The sequence below is a fragment of the Echinops telfairi genome, unplaced genomic scaffold, assembly GCF_000313985.2.
Source record: "Echinops telfairi isolate 266 unplaced genomic scaffold, ASM31398v2 ScPeMD7_1;HRSCAF=3_0, whole genome shotgun sequence".
NCBI lineage: Eukaryota > Metazoa > Chordata > Mammalia > Afrosoricida > Tenrecidae > Echinops > Echinops telfairi.
Window position 1 is genome coordinate 65,337,729 of NW_022103896.1, and position 9,362 is coordinate 65,347,090.

Genomic DNA, 9,362 nt, shown 5'->3' on the forward strand with positions numbered 1-9,362 from the left:
CTTTGATTGTATGATTGTCAGAAAATATTGTTTAAATAGAACCTTAAAATTGTAATAAAGCAGCAGATGGTCACTGACTCCTGACTCTGTTCATCCCTCTCGCGTCGACGCCTTACCCACCGAACAGGGGACCCTTCACCCCGCAGCGGCTGGACCACGGCATGCTGGTCTCTTTCACGACTGTACAACTACTCTTTTCTAACATGCTGAATAGAGTAACAGCTATATAGGAACATAGTAACATCTGAAATGTCTCTAAAGTTGAGAGGGGTTTCTTTCTGTTAGCTACATTTATAAATAAATTGGGTTTTTTTCCTTTTCTTATAAACGAGGTATGTGAGACACTCATTGTACCTCAGACTAAAAGGATCTTTTGGTTTTCAAACAAGGTGCCTTCCACAGTAGAGCTTTATGAAAATTCAAACCCACTATGACCTCCCATGCCCTCCTTGTTGCTTGCATGTGCCAGGATAATAACCATGAAGTACATGTAGATCTCTATTCAAAAGCAACCACCTTGTTAATATCCTTCAAGTTACATGTATACCGTCATTCCCCCAGGGTCATGTTGCTTGAGTTTGAATTAATCACATATTAGGTAAGTACTGATAGTCAAGGTTTTTATGCTTGAGCCCATTGGCTTCCTCTAAAAATGAATCCATAAGCCTCTAGTTTGGCCTGTCATCAAAGTATAGTTTGAGTCCATTGTGAAGATTTATTGACTGCTTTACTATGAAAATACTAATGTGGGACTAGAAAGACATGAGAATTTCCACTCAAAGCTGATTACATAAAATAAGATAGCAAGAAGATGAAGGCTCCAAGCCTATTTATTCATCATTGGCTAATAAAATTTTAATAATGGGTTTGCTGAAATAAGACCAACTGTTAGGTGCCAGATCAGCTTTGCTGTTGACACACTGTTGAAGCAGCCAGTTCTGCTGAATTCTGTTATCTTTGGCACTTGGTAAGGTGTTCTTACCCTGGTATACCTCATGTAAGAGTCTAGAAATAGAAAGCAAGTAAGTCAATTAAGCAATTGCATCAAAATAAATCATTGTCTTCAAAATTTTAATTACATTGATAGTTCATAGGGACATTTTAACCAAGATAAATCTCAATGTGCATCTAAAGCGTATACTTGGGTAAGTTGCATGCAATTGATTCTGTTTTTAATGGTTGCCATAAAAAACCACAGCCATCATTACTTTCTTGGAGTCCAAAAAAAATGTTTCTTCTTATGCCCAAGCATGATTATAAACTTGCACTAAAAATTGATGAGTATAGGTCATTTATCATATTCTAGGGATGGAAGAGAAGAAAATCATAGGAATTGTATACCTCAAGAACTTGATAAAATCCAACAATCAGATACATACCTTTAAATATATATATATCCTCTACAGATGTTTTAAGCATTAATAGCTTTTATTCTTTTGCCATAATCACCATAGAATAAGGTTTTTGTTTGTTTTTGGGTTTTTTGCTTATTGGCTGCTCCAAATGCTTGTGGGGGGGAAAAACACAAAGCAATAGATGAAAAAGATAATGAATTATTTTTACAATAGCAATTAGATTTTAGCATGCTATCTTCTAGCATGCTATCAATAAAATCACTAGGATGAACAAGAAATGACAGTATATAGAAAATAAAATTTCAACAAAAGTAATATATCAACAGAGGAGTATTCTGTCTATAGCAGTGTTTATAAGAGAATGACCTAAGTGTAAAATGACCTATTTACAAATTCATTGAGTTCGGATGTGGTTCTGGAAACAAGCATCCATTCTTATCCAAGATCCCAATGCTTGGATCAAGATGTAACTTCTTAAAAATAGCCTAGGTTAGCATGTCTTTCAACAATGCCTCCCAATTTATAGTCTATGTCTTTCCATTGAAAATTTGATGTGTTTTCCCCTCAGCGACTCAAAACTCAGACCAGAACTATTTTTTAGATCCTTTGGTTTTGGAAGATTAAGGTTGGATGCAAACATATCAATAATCATGATGATGGTATAGATCCAGGGAACATATCACTTTGTTGTACACATGGTCACAAGGAGTCAGACAAAATGACAGCAATTTACAATAGTTGTGCAGCAATTAAGTTATATTGGCAAATCTAAAGCAGCTCCTGTGATCGAAATGACTGTTTACTTTTCTCCGACTTGAATTCCCTAGAAAATTTCATACTTAATAGACTTCCTCCATCCTGCGCACACACACACACACACACACACACACATCGTGCGTGTCACCCTATACGGCAGGGTAGAACTCCCCGTGGGTTTCTGAAACTGTAACTCTTCATGGAAGTCAAAAGCTTCCTCTTTCTCCCACGGAACAGCTGGTGGTTTTGAACTGCTGACCATGCTGTTAATAGGCCAACACATAAGTAATATGCCCACCAAGCAAAAACAACTAATTGAACACATAGACTTAACATGTAGCTTTGATAATGCAGGTTCATCTCTGCTAAGTCTACCAGTTTAGTGAGTACTGAATCTTCAGATTGCCCCCCTTTAGCCATTTATATTGAGGTGGGCAGGTATCTAGTTCTAATCTTTATTAAAAAATGGAAGACTTGGCCACATCTGCTAACCTGGAAAAAGATGTCTTAGTTTCCTTTAAGGAAGTAGCTCCATGGCTTCATGAAATACTGGAAACTAGGATGGGAGAATTTTAAAAAGCCTGAGGATTAATGTTTTTGATAAAATAAGAACAAATAAAGCTAATGTCTTAGCTTTCCTGTCTCCCCTCACTTTTAAGCTTGCATTCTTTACAGTGTGTTTCATTCTGTTTCCTTGATTCTATTGCCATGTAAACCACTACTCCTATGACAAATGAGAGAGATTTTATTTTCTGGAAATGGCCTGCCTTTATCACATTACCAATGTCTAGCATTAACTGAGAACTTTCCATGCCCCAAGCGCTGTACAATGTTCTCTAACTAAATATATATCTCATTTAACAATCAAAACTCTATGAGATATATGTGCTATGATTAGCTCCAGTTTCTAAAACAGAAATGGAAGTTTGAAGAAAAGGAGAAACTTCTGAATCATCACATAACTAGCTAGTGATATTAAATAATTTAAGCCAGTTCTGACTCCAAACCCATTCCTTTTATCATAATTACCCCAGAAACAGACTCAATCATTTCCCCTTGTTTTTGTGGGGTTTTTTTTTTTTTTTCCTTACTGTTACAGTTTACAATGAAAAGCATTAAGGGCGAAAGACATCAGGTTTGGTGAATTACACAGTCAGCAAAAAAGAGGAAGACTGATAATTAGATGAATTGACATCCGGCTGCTCAAACATAACAATGATCATGAAGCACAGGGCTCGCTCAGTAACGTCTCCTTCTGATGTGCATCAGGTCATTATGAGGTAAAATCAACTCAATATCTCCTAATAACAGTAATGAAAAACAGACTCTGTACTGAAACTTAAACGGTTCCTGACAGTGCTTTTTAGTAGAACTAGAAAGTGCAAGGAAAGAAAGGATGAAGTGCACTACTACCCACACATGCCAAGGAACATCACCAGGTACTATTTTTATCTGTAGTCAGGTGGCAGCCACAGCACCCTGCACTAGGCAATGAAGCCAACCTCACGTCCTGGCTGTACTTCTATTCTCCAGAAGCATATCAAGTTTATCTTTGTAAGATTGGTTTTGAGCATTTTTGTACTTCTTTGGGTGAGAATTAAGTCATCAAGAGAATAAATTCCAACGTCATCTGACTTTCTATGAATTTATTTATACAGCATATTGTACAAAACAATGGAGATGAACTATTAAACTTCTACTTTGGCCACGCAAAAAAAAAATTGCCATTTTGGAGAAAATCTAGAAGAGTATAGAAACGTGTTTGTATATATGACAAATCCACGGAGTACAGGAGGAGCAAGAACATAGAAGGATGGCCTGTTTCTGCATTGTAAAGTCTGAAGTAAGTTGGATGTGAAAACTATATTCTCAATTCTATTCTTCCTCTTGTTAAAAAATAATAATAATAATAATAATTTATGGCTTTCTTGGTCCAGAGAAGAGACATGTCATCTTATAGCTTATGATTTCCTTCAGATAATTTGTCCTGCCTAATCAGTCCCATGACAAGTGTCATACCAAACTATGTCGCTTTTTTCCCATGTAAACATTTTCCCTTGATTAGCCCGAGTCTTGCAACTATGCATTTTCCCTTCAATGAAAGTCTCTCTCAAGTGAGGCTGGCTGAAGGGACAGCTGCTGTCCCTGAGCTCAATACTGCCCCTCTTCCTCCCCCTCGCAGGACAAGTGTCCATCTTTCCATTAACCACTCCTGAACCTTGTTTTCTTCTTCCAATGGCCACGATTTATTTTTCAAGCTTGTTGTTAAACAACATCATGCTGAAGAGTACAGATTTATTTAAACTTTTAATATCATTGCTGCATTTCATTACTAAAAATATCAAGTTAGACTAAAAAGGAGGCTTTTCAATTATTCAGGGAAATAAGAGCAGTAAAGTAATATACATAGCTAAAATATTGATCCATGCAAAACTCACTTTCTGAAATTCATCATTCACCCATCGTGGATTCAAGAAAAGCAGGGCATAGTTGCTTGCCTTTTGAATTCTGTGTGATGTTTAATAACCTTATTTTTGTCCCAGCTGAGATTTAATTAATATTAAGACAGTAACAGGCTCTAGTTCTGCTTGAAGTAGGCTAGGTACACAGGAAAATTATGCTGAATATACCTGATGCTTACAAATTCACACAGATTTTGATTCAATATTAACACGGTCCTCAGGGAATTGTATTGTAGTTGTTGCCTATTCTACTAATCAATAAACATTTTTTCTAAATTATATCATAAGTGTATAGTAGTTAAAGATAATTGGAGGCAATTTGCTAGAAATTAATACAGGAAAATTTTGAATTAACTAAATGGGAGTATTATATTATGATTGGAGTCCCTGGGTGGCACAAGCATGCCTGCTCAGCTGCTAATGTAAAGGCTAGAGAGTCAAGTCCACTCAGAGGAGCCTTAGAAGAAGAAATTGGTTATCAACTTCCAAAAACCAGCCACGGGACATCCTGTAGAACACAGTTCTACTCTGATACACATGGGTCATTAAAGTTAAAATCCACTTACAACAAATGATTGGTTGGTTGATTGGTTTGGTTGGTTGTAGGTATGAAGATTATAACTATGGGAAGTAGAAAGAAATCTTTCTGAAATAGTGACCTTGGATGCATTTCATAAGATTTCCAGTAGAAAATTCCACGGGAGATTTCTACCCTGTCCTCTAGGGTTGATACCAGTTGAAATCAACTCATTCGGTTTGACTTTTTAAAAAAAGCACCGATGAAACAAGTTTAAATATATATATATTCTTTTAATGTTTTCAGCAAGATTTTTCACTTAAAAATTAAATATCTGTGGACTAGGGATGTTTCTTGCTATTCTATTAAACAAACCAAGAGTGTATGTGTGTACCTTCTCCAAAGTGGATTTTTAAAATAACCTTTTTAGATGTAATCCGGACATCCTATCAATCAGTAGTTAAGTCATATCAAGCAGCACTGCGCAATCACTGTCTTGATCATTTTTGGAGCATTTTCTTCTTTCCTGTACTCCTTACTATCGACTCCCCACTGCTCTACCCTCCAGGCACCCCTTTTTCTAGTTATTGTCCCTATAGATTCACTTAACCTGGGTTTTATACACCAAAAAAACATAGAAAGATACACAATAGAGCATCAAGAACACTACCAACAATGGCAAGATACAACAGAGATAAGCCCCAAATTGAAATAAACAAACAGACAATATTAAAAACCAGATCAAGGCTCAAGATGCATCAAAAGGGAGATCAAATGACAATGTTTTAACCATTCAAGTCACATCATTCTTATCTACTACAACCACCTCTCCAATACTCTAGGTCTGATAACCAGTTATTCCTTTCTTCACTTGTGGCCAGAGAGGAGTCACCAGAGACTTATTTCATGTGCAGGTCATGGGAATGTAGTTTGAGCTTCCACTGTCATCCATAACCTTCTGCAAACCAGAATCTCACAAATTAACTCCGATACTATTTCGCACCTTCAGATTATATCATTAGACTCTTTGGAACACAGATGTTGGTGTGCTTCTTCCATGTGAGCTTAATTGATGTCTTGCTTAAATGACTGCCTGCTTTAAAACAAGTCTGTAAGACCCCAGATGCTATTCTTTCTGGTAGCCAGGATCCAGCTAATTTCTTCACCACACTTTGTCATCGCAATCATATTTTCCACATTTCCTTCATATGGGTGAGTATTGAGCAGGACCATGATGTAGGAACTAATTGTTCTTAGATTGGAGCTAAGATTAAGAGCCCAAAGTCCATTCCTAAATCTGTTTTTACCTGCCTCTTGTTCACTTTAGAGACATCTTTCTCATTTTATAGTAGATAATCTTATCAATCATCTCCCTGGAGCACAAGGTCCTTCTATTTAGAGTGTCATTGGTTTAGGCCATGAAAACGTCAAATAAGCCCATAATAATGTCAAATGAGCACAGTGGCCAATATGCATGCAACTGAGTTGATTCTGACTCGCAGTCACCATATTTAATAGGGCAGCACTAGTCTACAGCTTCGCAGGCTGGACTCTTCTTTGGAGCAAATCCCCATGTGTTTTCTCTCACAGAGCTACCAATGGGTTCGAACCACTCCTGCATCGTTTTTCCAATCATTGCCATTACCATGTTTTCTCATTCCTGTGCATTGGACACCACAATAGTTACCACGTTCAAACAGATTCCATGTCTCTCCATCATCATATGAAGAGCCCTCATTCCAAAGCCATGTCCCCCCTTTAGTGGGGCATAAAATCATCATGCATATTTCCACCTCTGTAGCTTTTTCCTACTCTTTTACCCTCTCTGCATATCTCTCTTGTTTTCAGGTACTGCCTATTTTAAAGTCTTCTCTAATAATCCCTCCTGAATTATACAACATTAAACTTTATGCTCTGTAAAAAAGTATCATGATTTGATTTGATGTGGGCTCCCTTAGGAGCAAGAATTATGCTTCCAATTGAGAAACCACCCACTTCATCATCCAATCTGAAAGGGAAAAGAGAAAATTATTAATAATTCCTCTTAGTTTACCCACATACACATACAGTGTCCCTAGCATCAGAACTAATTGTCACCCTGTATGATTCATATGCAAGTCCCTAGTTCAAGAATCAGGCAACCGATAATTATTTGTTGATTTAAGTAATTTCTGATCTCAAAGGAGATACCTGTATGGATTTGGTGTTAAAAAAAAAAAAAAACACTGCCGTTTTACTTACTCCTTCCTATCACAATCTGGATTCTCATTATGATTAGTTTTAGACATACAAGCAACTAATAAAATATTAGCACATTGCCATATTCTGTGAACTAGATTAGGGCCTAGATCAACATGAATGAAATACACAGTCTCTGCCTTTGGGAATTTAAATTTTAGCAAGAAAAGACAAATGCAAGCAAATGATTAGCACACAATGAATCATTTGAATAATGAACTATGTGTGAGGTACAACGGGAACACAGAGAAAAATGGCGTCTAATGAGGACTTGTAGGAGAGTTTCACCTAAAGTTGGACTACACGGCCAATCCAGGAAGATGTTTAAGCATTTCCAAAATGACTGGATTAAGAACCACTTTCCAATGAAAGGAAAGCTTATGTGCAAAGATTCAATGGCATGGGCCAGCAGGGCCACCAACTGCTCCACTTTGTTTAACTGAAAAACTACTTTATCCCATGGAAGTCAAAGGAACAGCATTATAAAGAACAATGTAATATGAACCCATTTAACTTTATTTCACAGATAGTGGAGCACAACTAAGGACTTTTTAATAGTATTTTGGGTTAGCTTGCATGGGAATGCATGTGTTTAAAATGGTAAATGATGAACTTGGAAATTTTGAGGATGGTTTCAGGAAAACATTAAACAACTGTTAATAATAGTCTTAAAACTAAGGAGTGCTTAACTTGGCCAACAAGAATGGAAGATGGTTACAGATTCCAGAGGTTTTTATAAGTAAAATATATAGGATTTATTGTATGAAGATTGAATGAAAAAAAAATTAAGGATACCTAGTTTTATGAACTTTCTGGAAAATGAATAGACATATCTAGAATGGTAGCATTCTTCCTTTCTGAAATAAAATAGAATGCAGAGGAACCAGACATACAGTGATGCTCCTCTGTGTGTCTTCTGTCTTCTTTGAAAGATTATTTTTTAAATCCTCAGCAGTTAAGAGCACAGCAAGATTCATGTACTTGGAGATAAGTATACATATCTGACTTTGAGAAAAAACTTGGAACAGGATCATAGATCCAGGGTCTGGTATCTCCTTACACTATGCACTAAAAGAGACTGTTAGTCTGGGGGAAAGCATATTTACACTTCAGATTTTGTACCACTTCATGTATAACTAACTTTTTTTACCGAGATGAACTAGAAATCAGTTCCCTCACTCATAGCTCTAAATAGTAGGACTATTGCACTACCCAAAGCAACCTACAGATGTAAAGCAATCCAATGCAGATTCCATCGTCACAGGGGGACTCAACCTCTAGACCTGTACTCATGTAAACAAGGTAAACAAAACAACCTAGTACCAGTAAAACAACCCACATAGACAAATGAAACATAACTGAGAACCCAGAAGTAAATCCATCTGCCAGTAGCTGGTCTTTGACTAAAGGCCAAGGTCTATTACATAGAAAAGAAATAGTCTCTTTAATTAACAGTGATTGCAAGACTAGATATCCACTAGAGGAAAAATTAAATGGGATATATACCTCACACCATATACAAAAACGAATGCAAGAATGGATCAAAGACCTAAATAAAAAACCTGAAACTACAAAAGCTATCTAAGAAAAAATAGGGGCAAATGTAGGAGATTCAATTAATGGCATAATGAGGCTATCAAATATAACTGAAAGTGCACAAACAACAAAAGATAATCTGGACAAGTGAGACCTTGGACAATTAAACATTTGTGTATATCAAAAGACTTTTCCCAGAAAGGGGAAGAGAAAACCTACACCACCCAGTCTTGGCAACAATGTATTTCTCCAAATTTTATAGAAAACATCAACACCTCAACAACAAAAAGACAAACAAATAAGGAAATTCTAAAATGGGTGGAAGATATAAAGAGACACTTCCCAAAAGAAGACTTACAGGCAGCTAACAAGCCCACAAATACATCCTCATTGGCCATCGCTCTTAGAAAGATGCAAATCAAAACGATAATGAGATATCATCTCACCCTAGCAATAACAGTAAAATTCAACCAAAGCAGAAAACAGCAAATGCTGGTG